The sequence below is a fragment of the Sciurus vulgaris genome (genome assembly GCF_902686455.1).
Source record: "Sciurus vulgaris genome assembly, chromosome: 17".
Lineage (NCBI taxonomy): Eukaryota > Metazoa > Chordata > Mammalia > Rodentia > Sciuridae > Sciurus > Sciurus vulgaris.
Genome location: NC_136478.1, coordinates 25,921,494 through 25,937,962, shown reverse-complemented (window position 1 = coordinate 25,937,962; position 16,469 = coordinate 25,921,494). Strand labels below are relative to the sequence as shown.

The window sequence follows — 16,469 nt, the reverse complement described above, 5'->3', positions numbered from 1 at the left end:
GTCAGTCAGAATTTGGATTGATTTTATGATCTAGCCACCCTTTAGAAGAAAAAAATATTGGATAGAATATTAAAAACAAAATAGTATAATATATACGTGAGAACATGCAGGATTACCCTAAAATACCCCAAATTCTTTTTGTTCTTGATGCCTATCCACTTAAAAGCTCTTGGGAACCTGAATTAGGACATCAGCTGCCTCATTTCTGTTCTTCATCCTCTGAACACCATCAGTTTTCTTGGTATGACTTGATTTTGATGACTCTGTTTTAAAGAGTAAATTCTTACATGCAGTGTTTCAGTCACTGACTCCTATGTGCAAATTTATGTATCTAACTTCCTGTCTATATTCTCTCTCATGAACTGTATTGAGAACAATCCCAATGATCAAAATCACTTTTAGATAACATTTCCTCAACTACTCAGAGATTTTCAGAAAAGATTAATTTTTTTTCAATCAATCATCCAAAAAAGTTTATATACTACTAAAACTATCTTTTGAGTACTTTTTTAAAAAGTGGGTGCACATTGACTCTAGCAGCGAAGGTTTGTATTCCCTCATTTTCTGGTTATAAGTAACTAGAAAGAAGAAAAGAAAGAAAAACACAAGCTAATACAGAGAGGAATATTTTCTTATGGAAGACCTAAAATCACTAACTCAGAAATTAAAAGATCTACATATGCTGTTCCTGCTTCTCAAGCCGTGTCTTTATATTTGGCTGTGAGAATAATTGTTGTTGACATAGTCAATTGATCCACATTTTATTGTCATTGAATTACAAATAAATTGTTTTTCCTGTGCTGTTCTACTCTTGCTTCAGATTTGTGTAATCTGTGCTGAACTCGTGCCTTATATTTTACTTGTAGAATCCTATAATTTTCCTTTTCATTTGCTCACACATCATTATTGGCATAAGAGAAAATTTGACCCCATCAATTTTCTTTGTATGACTCAATTTTGATGACTATCTCTTTTAAAGAGTAAATTCTAAGATTTCAATGTTTTCCCTTTTGTCACCCAAAAACTATCATTCAGATAGGAGCAAAACATTATGTTTTAAATAAATAAGAATGTTCCAATGTGCAAATAATCAGTGTAATGTGATGTGATATGACAACTCTGCTTCAATGCAGAAACTTGATATTACTCTGTTATTACTCTAAATGGGAAAAATATCCTGCTTTCTGAGGGCAACTGTGTGCAAAATGCTCCTTGGAATATTGCACAATCTCTGAGATTTGGTTAAAAACTTTGATTCTGTATTTGACATGTCTTCATATGTGCGATGATGGCAAGTGCTTTAAGGAGTTATAATGTAAAAACTTTTGCCTGTTTTTTTTTTTTAACATTTTGATAGTTTATTTTTTTCAGAGATTGCAAGGTCAAAACTCTGGGTCATTTTGTTTTTGTTGAGAAGACATTCATTGAATTCTGATGCTTCTTTCCATTGGAACAAAGAAAACTGATTTTAGGGCTTCCTAAGTAGTGATTTACCGGTGGCTTCCTAAAAATGCACAATTGCTCATTTTTTTCAACAATTGTAAATAAGGATATAGGAGACATTTTTCCGAAGTGAGGTTCAAGATATTCAAGAACATCCCACCAAGAATTCCTACACATGCATGGGATTGTGATCCCTTTACAGCTACTAGTTTCTCCCACTTGCTTTTGCGGATGACTTGCTATCAGGCTTTGTATGCATACCTTATTTGGGAATAGACTGCGATGACACTTGACATAGAAAGAAAACTCTAAATGATGCTGAGAACTATTTTGTCTAGCACCAATTAGGGGTAGGGAATTATGCTCAATATTTTGTAAGCATTATCCAATTTAATCTTCAAAATAATATTGGAAATTGGAAGCAATTGTATCCACCTTATAGATAAGAAGAGCAAGATGGGCTGGAAACTCAGCAATGACATTTTTAACACTGTGATCTTTGTTATATTTCATCTGTTGGACTCCAGTTAATTCCAAATGCCTTGCTTATTTTATTGTGTTGTGGTAGGGGGAAAAATTCACAAGTTTTAAAAATGGAGGTTATCTCACAGCATGACCAATAAATATTTATTTAATTGTACAGCATTTACCCTACTATGGAGAGGGAGCCAGATTTCTTCTAATGCCATTAACAAATAGCTTCTATGTTTCCAGCAAATCTCAGGAAAAGGTGGGTGGTACATCCTCTTAAACAGAGACACATATTTCTCCCTTAGTCCTATTACTACTGACAGCTTCAAAATTTAATAACAAAATGCTCACCTACAAATAAAAGGAGTAAAAGCTCAACTTGCCACAGGGGAGAAAAGTTCTGCAATGTAACAGGTCCAGGAATAAGTGATATTCTTGGGAAGGTCACTGCCTGAGGCAGCTTGATAAACTCCAGTCCTTTCCTATACCCAAGGTTTGATGTTGAAGCTTTGGATGCTGAGACTGGTTATAACAAACTGTTCAACAGTCTCTCACTTAGACTTCCCAAGAAGGCCACAAAGCAAAATCAATGTAAACCTGTCAAAGGAAAGGCTCATCACTGAATTATGTTTTGCTCAATCACCCATTTGAAACTAAACGTGTCCTTAACTCAACACCGAGGGGGCTCCAATGATTGCTTTCCATCCAAGTTTCTTTTAAGAAAAATGCAGAAAAATTCCTAAGCCGACCTTGTTCTGCCAAGTGTCCTGGAGGCAAGGTCATCGTGATTCTCACCCACATTTTCTGCTGTCTTGTCAGTTGGATCCGTGAAATTCACAGATTAACCCAAGTCCCTCTCTCAGACATTCTAAACGCGCCAAATGTTCAAGTGTAACAAAAAATTACACATCTGGTAATTCTGCATGTTATTTATAGCCTTTCTGATAGAGGCATAATTGATTCAGAAATGTAATTTACATCTTGGCATCTCCGTTTCAAAGCCTCAATTCCATGACATCCACCAAGAGAGTAATCTCACTTTTGTGGGGAAGCAGAGATAATTATTGCAAAGAATTTTTGTATGATAGCCTCATGCTTCTGCATAAAGTTTTTCTTGCTCCTTGTCTTTCATTTGCAAAGTGGGCGATATTCATGTCAGCCACACACTTTTAATTCCATGGAATGATTTATGGAGACGTAAATGGAGCATAAAGTTGATCAACAAACCCTAGGGTGATGGCAAATGGCTAAGGCAAGTTTTCCTTGCCCTCTATTTTTAATTGCAACCCTCATAAGAAAACACTCTCTAATTTAGCTAGGTAATTGTTCTCTTCAAAGAGAACATTTGTTATTTATTGCCATTTTGAAAATTGCCACAGAATGCTGGAATGTTTTCTGTATCCAAGAGTAGTCATAAAATCACTTTTTCCCTCTCTGATTCTGCCTTCCCCACTCTTCTTAAGCATAAAATTGATGCCTTTATTATTACCCTAACCCCTGTCTAGGTCATGTGCACATTATGAGGAAAATAAGCAAATGAGCTCTGTGTAGGGTGGGGAGGGAGAGAAATTAATTTCCTTTAGCTAATGGGGTCTAGTATGAATTTCATTGAAATCAGTCTTTCTGTCTTATATTCATTCTCAAGTCCAAAAATTGGAGTTACCCTAACTCTGGCCAAGTGTATTGGATCTATGTACTGTAAGTTTTATTTAGTTCTTAATGAGCAGCTCAGGTTTCTCTTTGGTCCTAGAGATTAATCCATTTAGCATTGTTGAACTATCCAAATCCATGGGCCAGATTATTTTTTAGTGCAATTCATGACACTACAAGCTATTCTAGGAGATTTCCACAGGCCCCTGACCATATCAGTGAGCCTCACCTTTTGGACTTGCTCTTGGCTTGCTGGTTTTCGTTCCTGCCTTTGAAAACAGTGTCAGACACTAATATTGTCAGTCCCCTAACTTTGCCAGTCCACATCTGCAGATGTCATTTCTCTGGTTACAGATGCTGGCCAAGATGAAGTCAGAAGTCATTGTTATTCTTTTGCTCTTATTTTTTTACTGGAATCATTTTAGGAAATCAGAAATACCTTTCAAAGTATAAAATGGAAACAAAAATTACATATGTCAAATATGTATGCTGTTATCATATTCATTTATTTTTCCAGTTATTCTATATCACCCACCTACCAACCTACCTACCTTCCATCTATCTTTCTATGTATATAAGATTGACATTACATTGCTAAGATTTTTACCTGTTATTTTCACTAAACATTCTATGATTCAATGCTCTTATGTAAGAAAAATTTTCAAAACATTTATTTTGAAAAGGAAATACTATTTTCTGTTTTATAAATAGGCCAAAATTTATTTACCTATTTCCATATTTAGGCCTTCCGATTATTTATCACTTTGGGGGGGGTTTGTATTCAAACCTTGATGAATATCTTGTTATTCATTAAAAATTTTTTTATTGAGAACTTATTTTGCATGAGGCCCTGTTTTTGTGCATTGGAAATTCAACAAACACAATTGCTGACTATAAAAATCTGAAGAAACAGGAAGGTTAAAGTGAAATGAAAAATATAGGCAATTCTATTATTATTTAACAAGTGTTAAAGGCATATAAAATTAAGAGATAACTCAAGGAAGGGGTAGTCTCTAGACTCAAATCTAAAGCATCATTAAGAGTTAATCAGAAAAATGAAAATTTGGGTAAGAGGTCATTTGTAGTAAATAGCAAGTATGAAGACCTTTGGACAAGATTAAAAGCAGATAGGCCTGAAAAATTACAAGTGATTTCATATATCTAAACCAAGAAGGATAATAGGATTGACTGAGAAAATGTGATGTGACCATATCATGAAAGAACTTTAACAAGTGTTGCCTTTTTTTTATTATTATTATTTTATCCTCAAGATAGTGAAAAATCTTAAAATGTGATAGGCAGGGAGTCACGTAATTGGAAATGTAGTGTAGAAAGATTACAGGAGGCTTTGTGGAGTTGGCATTGGTTAGGAACAAGGTAAAAAGGAGCCAGTCAGGAAATTATTTTCATGATGCAAACTTAAATGGTAATAATTGGACCTAAGATAGTAGGAGAATAGGACTTAAGAAGGTAAAAAAATAATTTTTTAATTAATTAATAAAGGGAAGGAAGAAGCGGAGGGAAACAGGAGGACTGGGAAATGAAATGGAGCAAATTGTGTTATATGTGTGTATGAATATGTGATGATGAACCCCACTATTATGTTTAATTATAATGCACTAATAAAACATAATTTAAAACAAAATTAAGTAGTAAGAACATGATGATTCTACTCAGCAAGCGTGGGAGAAGAGGCGGCAGGGTGGTGCTGATTGCATCAACTGGGGTGCCGTGTGCCTAAGAGGCAACAGGGGAAGAAGCCAGACTATGGCCGTGTGTTGGGTTAAATCTGTGAGATACACCGAAGAACTGGCAGTTTGTTATGTGAAGTTTAGAAGAGAAGTCTGAGTGGGAGTAGAACAGAGATTTGGAAGTGAGAGCTGTATCAATTCTGATCATTTTATTAGAAGAGGGTTCTAAGAGTGAAATTATCCATCAAAGGTTATTGACCCAGGGCTGGGGATAGAGCTCAGTTGGTAGAGCGCTTCTCCACATGCACAAGGTTCAATTCCCAGCACCGGAAAAAAAAAAAAAAAAAAAAAAAAAAAAGGTTATTGATGCGTTTGACACAGTATCTAGAAGGGTCACAGAGATTGGCCCGTTGGCACAATAATTTAGACTTTGGGCCAGCTTGTCACTGAATTCTTAGGGGCATTTTGTAATCTGTGTCTATTGCTTAAGCCCCACAATGTCTCTTTCCCTCTGTTCTCTGTTTTAGGACCAGCATGGCTGCAGGAGAACCGTTTTATGTAAAACTAATCTTTCTGGTCCTCATGGGATGGGGGAGATCAAATGCATGACATCTTTGAAGTATTATTTTAGCATTCTAAGCAGCAGCTGGAATATTTATACCAACAGTAAATGGAAGGAAGACCTTTTTCAATATCTGGCTTCCACTCAAATTGTAGACTCAGCTGTGATTCCTAAATGTTTTAATTAATGTCTCTTGAAGGGAGATTTTACTAAAGCAAATGAAAAGCACCTTGATACATATCCATTTATGTACTGAGGCTTATGAGCAGGGGACTCTGACATTCCCGGAAGTCCTTACCTCTCATCTTGGGCTGGAGGATGCTTCCCACTGTGATGGTGGGAATGTGCTCTTTGTCACTTCATTCCCAAAGATAAGAAAGGGATTAGTCCATCAGTCATGTGGTAAGCCACCGAGTGCTGGGAATTGGCTTTACATTAGGATACATTTGGGATTTTAGGAATGTTTATTCTTATAGTTAGTTTATTAATAACTTGAAAGGACAGAGTGGAATGAATACTACAAATGAATCTCCCACAAGTCTGTTGTAAGATTTGGTGTTATCTGCCTGAAGAAAGTGCACTTTTTTTTTGGTACCAGGGATTGAACCCAGGGGAACTTCACCACTGAGGCATGTCCCAGCTGTATTTATTTATTTATTTATTTATTTTGAGAAAGCGTTTTACTAAGTTGCCTAACTTAGTTGCTGAGTCTGGACTGTGAATTTGCAATCCTCCTGCCTCAGCCTTCAGAGCTGCTGGGATTACAGATGTGTGCCCCTGTGCCTGGCTTAGTTGTGCTTCAAGAAAATAGGTACTATTACCTACTGAGTATTTATTAACTACCCAGGAGTTTTGTTAAATAGCTCATCTTTTAGATCTCTTTTATTGCTAATCTCAAGCCCATAGTATACACATTGTCAATATCACATTTTAGAAGAGGAAACTGACTGAAAGATTAAGTAACTTGTTCAAGACCAGACTAGTACTAAGCAGGGAGACCCATATTCAAATGCAGGCATTCTGATTGTAGAACATGAGCTGGAGATTATCCATGAATCAGGGTTAAATAGTTTTAAGAGTGTCTAAGGCAGGCCAGGCACAGTGGTGTATGCCTGTGATCCCAGCCACTTGGGAGGCTGAGGTGGCAGAATCATTGAGTTCAAGGCCAGCCTTAGCAACTTAATGAGACCTTGTCTCAAAATAAAAAAAATAAAATAAAAAGGGCTGGGGATGTGGCTCAGTGACAGAGCAGCCCTGGGTTCAATCCTTCACATGCACACACACACACACACACACACACACACACACACACAAACACACACACATACAGAATGTGACAAGTACAATAAGTCTCACAAGGGAGGGCAGACTAACTCATGTAAGTGTCAAAGTGTATGGAAGAGAAGAATTTCTATGTGTCTTATAAAACAACGTCAGAAGGTATGGGCCTTCTACCATTTCTCGCAAGGAATAAGCAGATTGACCTCCTAGTTTTATCTATTCTTATCCTTAATTGGCAAATATTTGTCTTCTGTGAGCAGAAACTGAACAGTCACTGGGGTTTAAACAAGTCATAATCCACATGAAAAGAAAACAGTAATTTCTTTTTGGGAAGCACACGAGATTTCGTTATTTGATTGGGTTCTTAAGGTCTCGATCTTAGTCAGTGGATACCCACTGAATCCACAGTGGATCTTGGCTGAAGCAAAAGGCCAAACCCTTTTCTTTGATTAGTAAAGAGGTACTTCAAGTTAGAGTCAATATGAACTCTGGATGTGGCTGGACTGTTGAGAAGGGCCAAGGACAATCTCCTATACAACCCAACTCTTCATGCTTGGCTTGTCATTTGCTTTCTATCCTTGATTGACCTTTGAAAAGTTAGTCATTTTTCACATTCATATACATATATATTTAAAATTTCTCTATCAGCACTTTTAAAAGCTTTTCTATAGTGGCTGGTTCTGTCTCCCATAGAACAAGCTGGCATTAATCTCTTGATGTCTAAAAATACTGATTAATTTTCTGGTAATATTTCAATATTCATCAGTAATGAATTTTTATAAGGGCTGATCTTTGAGTCTCTCTTCTGCCATGTAGGACAAACCTGAGTCGACCTCATGTGTCTGTCTGTGGAAGATGATATTTGGCATTTAAGGACTTCTAAGGTCAAACAAAGTAGGTTACTGATTGTTGACATATGGATGGGCTGTCAATAGTTGACACAGCATGCTAAGGTCACTCACTAACCTCAGGACTTCAAACCAGGAGTGCCAGCAAGCTACTAAAACAGGCAGCCCTCACATTGCCAGGTAAGCTCCTGTGTCAGTATTTCTGTGCCTCTCTTTCACTTCCAGATCTTCAGGGGCTCTGTTAACCTAGAAATACTGAGTCAGATGCCTTGGTTAAAACAAGGTGGAAAACACCAGCGAAGGCGTTAGCAGGCAGTGGAGGTCTCGCAAGTGGGATTTCTTGACACAGGGCTCCAGGTTAAGTGGCAGAATTACAAGAATAGTCCTGAATTCTTACGTTTAAAGGTCAAGCTTCTGTGAATGCCAGCACCATTCTTGGTCTTTTTCCAGCCTGGCATACCAAAGGTCGAGGAAACCACCTGAGATTGAAATCGGTTAGACTGGCGTGCCTATTTCTTACAGCTGGATTCTCCCCCTATAATGCTAATATTTTAAGCAGTACTCATACGACAATTATATGGCATTCACAGACATATTCACATTGGATTTTAAAACTGTGCATGTGTTGGGAGTGTTATATAATAACAAGAAAGAAAAAAATGTAAAAAAGAGGACTTCAGAATCAGAAAAACTCAGGAGGGAATTAATAACACTACCATTTACTAACTGGGCAACTTAAACATGTGATTTATCTCTGTGTTAAATAATTCCATTTGCAGATCCAATATCCAGTCCCAGTGGCTTCGTTCTTTCATTGTTCCTTTGTTTCTTCATATATTAAATACATATTACTTACTTTTTGTCAGATCTTATTCTAAGAACTTTACAGATATTAACTCCTTACTAACCCTGATTTTATTCAGTGCTCTGCTTGAGTTTGGAATACTCACTGACTTCTCTTGCAAATGCAGGTGGGTTATGTGACATAGTTTTAGGCAAGGAGATAAAACTTCAGGAAGGGTTTCCAGAAAATAGTTCATATTTCGAATAAAAAAGGGACAGACTTGGTTGCATGGCCCTTTTCTGTTTGCCTTTGCTCTTCTATTGTCTTCTATCTTCCTATCTGGAATACATTCAGAAGTCAGAGGTTCAGCAGCCATCCCGAAGAACAAGGATGAAGGCTACCCGCTGGGGATGGCGTATCAAGGAGCCACATCCCAGATGGCAATGTTGACCCTCTGCACTAGCATCTGCTACCCACCCTAGGCTGCCTACTGAATGAGAAATAATGCTTTCCTTGTCCAAGCCACGGGAGTCAGGTTTTCTGTATTTTCTACCTGACCAATTTTGATTATTAAACTCTTTGGGATCTGGTTTGTTCATCTGCAAAATGAGAGCTGTATCTCTGAATGAGAGGGTTGTTAGAATTAAACAAGATAAAGCATGTAAGACATAAATATCAGTTCAGTATCACTGTTCAACAAACCCTAGTTCTATCTCTATGTGGACATAAACCTATCTTTATATCAACACTAGTGATGGTAGGAATAAGTGCATTAGATAATCATCATTGTCATTAACCTTTCACACTCATTGATTTAGATCTTAGGTTCCCTTTCAGGGGAGGGTCTTAGTTGCCTCTACAGCTATTGCCAGAAGGCATAGTATCTTCCCATTCAATGTGTCCTCATACCAAGTTGGCCTTTTTAAGTTTCTTCCTATATTCATTGTCAAAGTAGGGAAAAGACTAAGGTTGAGATGGAACTGCAGAATGAGGCACTGCTTTGTCTTGGGAAAAAAAATATGTACTTTGACAATAGAATGATATGCTTTTGAGCCCATCTCTTTAATCCATGAACTGTGTGATTATATTGGTAAGTTGCTTGACTTTTCTGAGCCTCTCTTTCCTACTTGGAAACCATAGGGGTAAAGCTCACTTCTGCACTCCTTACAAATGTTAAATAAGCTAATGCCCTTGGAGGAATAATGCCTGGCCTCAGAGGGTTCCAGAAGCATTCCCTTTCTTTCCTACTTCTCAGTCAATAGACTCTTTTTGCTGTTCCTGTCACTGGTGGACACACAATTCCAAGAAATTGCTCAGAGCTTACTCTTCTCAAGTGGTCAGAGAAAGAAAGAATGTTTTTGCATTCGGCAATTTCTGTAAGTGTGGAGCTCCATTATGATAAAACTGAAATATCACTTTAATGTCTCTCCCAAAAGGATTTGCTCAAAGTGATGATTTGCACCACGGGAAGATGGATTTCATTTGTAAGAGAGCTTTGAACAAGGAAGATTCTTTTAGATGCAGAATCTTAATAAACACTGCATTCTGTCGAGATTGAGGTTTGGAAAACAAAATGGAAATGCAGACAGAAAAATGAGAAATATGAACCTGCCTTCTTCTAGGTCACCTCTTATTGGCTTATGTAAAGTGGAGCTTTGCTCTGTTTGAAATAACCATGACACGGGAACCCTTCCAAATGGGTAACCCAAACAGATAATGGAGAATAACACACATACTTAAGCTCTTTCCCTAGACTGCAATGGTGGGTGGGGAATGGTGTAAATGGCAGAAAAAAGTGGCCCAAATCATATCAAATGGTGAAATTTCAGAAGCTCAAAAGATTACAGATTTCTGGTCACTTAATGAAATTCTGAGACATGGCAGATATCATCTGTGTTACCTTATGAAGCAGTGGCCTCATGTAGTTCCAAAAATACTCAGAGATGGAGAGAAATATTTAGAACTATCCCCAGATGGATTAGCGGCTTCAGAAGAAAGTACATTCTTTTGCATCAGAGGAATCGTAGAGGGGTATATTTGTCAGATCATTTTAAAGTATTACTTTTGATCATAGCAGATGGGGTCTGATCAGAGGGAAACTTCTCTAGGCTGAGACTATGACAACCATTTTGTATTAGACAGCCTTCCTCTTTGGGAAGAGAGTGCTGGATTAGAGAGAGACACCAAATCCAAGCTAGGTCAAACACATATTTGTTTGATTATTTATACCAAGAAAAATAGAGAAGGTGGGAGCCGAGCCAGAGCACAGGTAGATTTCTAGATGGCAGGTTGATAGACTTTTAAAACTGAGGTCTTTGGGGGTTTTTCATACTGTGAAAGAGGTCATTACAGTCCACCCTTTGTGCCACTAGGTTTTATTTTTCATAGAGTTTCAGGAAACAACTCCTCCATGGTTTCTGGGGGTCTTTCTTCTTTTTAAAAAATGTTTTTAGATGTTGGCAGACCTTTATTTTATTCATTTATTTATATGTGGTGCTAAGAATTGAACCCAGTGCCTCACACAGGCGAGGCAAGCGTTCTACCACTGAGCCACAACTGTAGGCCTGGGGGCCTTTCTTCTTGAGGGGAATTTCAAGAAGGAGATTCATGGGATTAAACTACAGCTCCTACCATGGCATTTCATCTGGTCCTGCCACTGATATTCATCTCCATTATCTCTTCTAACTTCTCCTCACCCTTGGTTTCATCTCAGTAGGTCTGAGTAGCTTATCTGGTGGTGTGCCCAAAACTTCATTAACTGAAATATTTGAACACTTGATAATCAGGCCCTTCTCAGGCAGGAATGTTACACATGTGTGTTCATAGTTGTGCTGGAACACAAGAGATACCCTGTGGAACAGCTGAGTTCCACACATACTTGTCTCTGTCCCTACTATGTACAAGCTGTCCTATCTCCAATTCCTGATCAGGGTAAATTATTCCTGTAAGGAGAGTGATTCTTTTTTTTTTTTTTTTTCTTTTCCTAATCTGCTGATACTTAGACACAAGAGTTCATAGGACTCTGGAGACAGCTTTTGTTATAGTTCAATGGGAAAAAAACCCCTGGTGATATCTGCACAGAGGAATGTACAGCCTCTTGGGATAGGATCTCCAATATTATATATTCAAGAATTAGAGGGGCAGGAAATAAAAAGTCCCTTGTGGATTATTGGGAGAGATAAGTTTGTCCTTCTCTTTTCACCCTTTGGTTCCCAAACCCAGGTATCATTTCTAAAGGGAGGAGAACACCAACCATTAGTCTCTAATGTATTAAGAATATTATGTCTTGAAGAGCAATCCTTTTAGAATGTTTCTTCTAAGCTGGCATCTCTATTGTGCCTTTAGGTGTTTCAATGTTCTCTGAATCTGGATGCGTCTGGAAGTTGTAGTATATAATATGACCAGTAAATTCCACAGTTACCAGTCCGCTTCTAATACCTCATTTCCTGTAAAGCGGGTCTCCTGTTTGGTTGCCATGCCGTGTGGAATTTCATGCTTATGTTCCAGGAATTTCACAAGTCCCCAGTAGTGGTGCTAGAATAGGCTCTCCATGAATGAAAAACAAATTAGTAGCTGAAATAGTTACCTATCCAGGTAAGAATAGGTTATGATTTGGATATGGTATGTGCCCAATAAGTTCCTGTGTTAATCAGAAGGGTTCAGAGGTCAAGTGATTAGTGAGAACTGTAACCTAATCAGTCCCTTCTAGTTTAGATGAACTGACTGGGTGGTAATTGTAGGCAGGTGGGTCATGGCTGGAGAAGGTGGATCACTTGGGTTGTACCTGGAGGGGTTCATCTTCTCTGTGGTGCCCCCTCTGCTTCCTGGCTCCACCTTGAACTGAGAAGCTTTCCTCTATTGAATCCTTTGCCACGATGTGCTGCCTCACTTGGGCCCAGTCCATAGATCCCATCCATGGACTTGAGATCTCTGAAACCATGAGCCCCAAATAAATTTTCTATCCTTTAAGAAAAGGAAACTGAATTTAAAAAGAAATTTTATCTCGTGGATTGCTATGGTATGGATGTGGTTTGAATTATGTACCCCAAAGTGCTCACAGATTGAAAGCTGTGCCCCTGTATGGACAGTGGGAGGTGGTAAGGAACCTTTAAGAGGTGGGGCTGAGTGGGAGGTATTTAGGTTGTTGGGAGTATTACCATAATTAATAGTGTAGTTGTTTGGGAAATTGGTTAGTTCTTTGAAAAGAGAGTTATAAAAACCTGATCCTGCCCCTTCCCCTCACTCTGGTTTTCTCTGTAACCATGTGATTTCTCCCTATGGCTTGTGTTTCTGCCATTTTGATGCCATATACTCTTAGGTCATCCCAAGAGACCCAACCAATGGGGTTGTCCAGTCTTAGACTTGTAGCATCCAAAACTGTGAGTCAAATAAACTTCTTTTCTTCCTAAGTATTCAGCTTCAGATATTACATTATACCAACAGAAAACTGACTAATACATAGATCACTTTCATAATGGAAAGATACATAGAATACCCAGGATGAGACAAATATTCAATTCATTCCAGTAACCCTTTTAATCTTGAGTTTCTGTTTTATAATATTATTCCAAGAGAAGCTGGAAAGTTTCTCTTTATTTTCTTCCAGAGAAAATGGATCTTTCCCTAAATCTGGACTGTGAAGATTTTTGATTTGCTGCTTGAAGATTAGTAGAAAACTGGTCAACCAAGGTGAGAATACAAAATCCCTATGAGTCATAGGAAATATTAAGATAGGCGTGTATGGAAATAAATGCACATTTTTGTTAGGGTTCACAAGATTTGCCATCTGGTTAAATCTACAGAACTAATTTTGAAGAAGATCCCCTCTTCTTCCACCCCCTTTTTGCCTCAACAATTTTGCTATATGAAATCAAGCCCTGAGTTTTCTTTTGATTTAGCTCTAATTGAAGCCATGCTTTGCCTGAATCTAATTTCAGTTGGAACTAATTACAGGGGAAAAGGTCATAGCTGTACTGAGAGTATTACTCTGTTCAAAATATACTGACATCATATAATATTAACTCTACTTCTGTATAAATGAAGGCAAAAATACATTGCCAAAGCATTTCATATCTTTCTTTTGTTTAAATCAGCAGGGAAAAATTCATACATAGTTATTGACAAGAAATCTTTCCTAGGTATGAATAAATACAAGTTTTTCAGTTGATTTGTGTCTACTTCCTGACAACAATCTGGGAATTGCCAAGTAAGAGATGTATTTTGTGCCTATTGAGCTTGAAATGATGATACAATTGTGTGTAGATTGGTGTAACATACTTACCTATATAGAATGCTCTTTTATAATAATTTGGATGTTTGTAGGAGGGAAAAGGAAAAAAAAAAAAAAACAAATACCATTCACTGTTTTTTCTGGAAAAAAATTTAGGTACATGTACAAAAGAAACATTTGCCCTAGCTAAACAGTTACATGACATCTTGGCAAATGCTATTACCTTTCAGTGCAAGGCAGCCTAATTTTCCACATCTGACACATATTGGACTTTATTCCAGTGCATCTTCTAGTGCATTCCCTCCTTTATCTGCCAGTCAGTGGCTACTACTCACATCTGGTGTTTTATACACTTTGATGTCAATTAATAATACAGTATTGATGTCAGAGATGCAGAATCATGGCATAAAAGATGCCAGCAGAGTATATCACAGCCTCTACAGAATGCTATTCATCTATTATTCAGGGTGGAGTGGTCATCAAGGTCTTTTTTACTTTGAAAATTTGAAGCATGTTTAACAATATCTCTCAGTTTCTCCAATATAATGGGAAGCTGACTCATTTTACGAGTAAACAGATCAGGCTATCACAAGGTCCCCTAATTTCCCTTCACTGCATAAGCCTCTGTGAAAATTTATCTTGCTGTCTTTTGGGAGGTAGTGTGTTAGGAACATTATTTACTCATGAAAAAGGAATGCGAGGTTGGTATCTTTGACTATCAATTACCAAATACAAAGAAATTCAGCAACCTACCAGGGTGGTGGACTTGCTTGTTCTAGAATGCCAATAATATACATAATATAATATATAATATATAACTTTACCAGAGGTCATATGCAGACCCTGGGATATCTATTGAAAAATCTTTGACCTAAATATGAGTGATAAAATACTTTCTCTAAGACTTCATTGCTTTGAAAATGCATATACAATCCAGAGTTTAGTCTTTCTAGTACCAGACAGTAATCACTAAAATATATACAGTGGTGAAGGAAACAGGAGACCCATCAGGGTCAAATATTGTTATGCATGTTAAGGGATTATCAACTAAAATGCCCCTTTGTCTTTGTGTATTTATTTATATATTTCTTTGTTTAAATCTTTCTTTTTCCTGTGCAGAGCACGTTTAACTCAAAGCAGCTGGACATGGACCTTATGCCTCAAGGAGCAATCATGGACGCCCCTACTTAATGATTTGCAGATTATATGTGAGGTCTCTCTCTGATTCTTCTGGTCCATATAGAACGCTAAATTATAGCTGTATGTATCATTTCAAATGAGCTAATTGCTATCTCCTGGCAATAATGAATCTGTTAATCAGGGAAACTAAACACAGTTCTAGTGGTTTCGCTAGAGAGGGGAACCTTATAAAAGAGTCATTACTCCACCAGGGTCCTATCTTCCTCTCCCACTCAATACACTGACATTTTATAATGCTAACACAAGTAAAGAATAATCATAATACTTAGCATTTATATGGCTCTTAACAAACATTAGCTAATTAATCCTCATACCACCTCTGAAAGGCAAGCTCTGTGTCTATTGTCATCCATGCTTTTCAAAGCCTGGAACTGGAGAAATGTTAAGAGATTCTCAGAAAGGTTAAGAGACTTGTCAAAGGTCACCAGACAAGATAGTAATAGACGTTAAATTCCAGCGGAGACATCGTGCCATGCAGCCATGGCCTCTCGGAGGTTTGAAGGCCCTTCAGTAATACGAGTCCATCCTTGACGATGGGAATCAGCCAGTCGGGCTGTGGAGAAAGTGCAGTTCAGCAGCTAGAAATAGCGAAATTCTATTGATGATGTGCAGCCATCAGTATCTGATTGGAAGAAAGCAGTGTGAGCGTCGATTTCTCAGTCTACCACTGGCAGGAGAGTGTGTGTCCTGCAAAGCAGCTTCCTTCCCTTTTTGCACTTTTAACTCAAAGTAGGAAACATGCATAGCTCTTAAAGATTGCCAAAACATCGAGAGGCTTCAGAGCGCTCTGCTTTTCTCTGGGGGTAGTGTCAGACTTCTGCAATCCCCCACTGAGATACAATGTGAAAAGGATAGCCAGTTTCACATTGAGAGACCCAAGAAAACTCAGGAGGGATGGTAATTGCATGACTCCCATGTCCTACTTGCAAAACATACAAACCCCCAGACAACAAAGAAAAAGCCCCCCAAAAAAACCATCACTACCACCACCAACAACAACAACCACCACAACAAAATTCCCTACCGTTTTTATTTTTTTAATCTATTCAAATGTGGGAAAATACCTTGATTTGAATAAAGACTATTCTTTTTCAGTAGTCACCAATTCACATGAAGTAGCAATCCATGATAAAATATATTTTAAACAGCAAAACTGGGGATAAAAAGGTGAGGTCAGGAACTTGAGTTTATAGTAGGAATAAAAATGCTTATGAATGGGTGAGGGTGAGCTGTTTTACCAAGTCGAATACTAAAGACCCAAATTATATTTTCTCAAAAATCTTTTTTTTTCCCTAGTAGTTCTTTACCA

General features: G+C 37.8%; 1 long non-coding RNA gene across 1 annotated transcript; it reads left to right on the top strand.

The window, feature by feature from the left end:
• Nucleotides 1–8,071: 8,071 nt before the first annotated feature.
• LOC306647561 lies at nt 8,072–15,482 on the top strand. Its single transcript, XR_013760123.1, has 3 exons — nt 8,072–8,126; nt 13,337–13,419; nt 15,080–15,482. It is a non-coding gene; the product is annotated as an uncharacterized lncRNA (long non-coding RNA).
• Nucleotides 15,483–16,469: the final 987 nt, after the last annotated feature.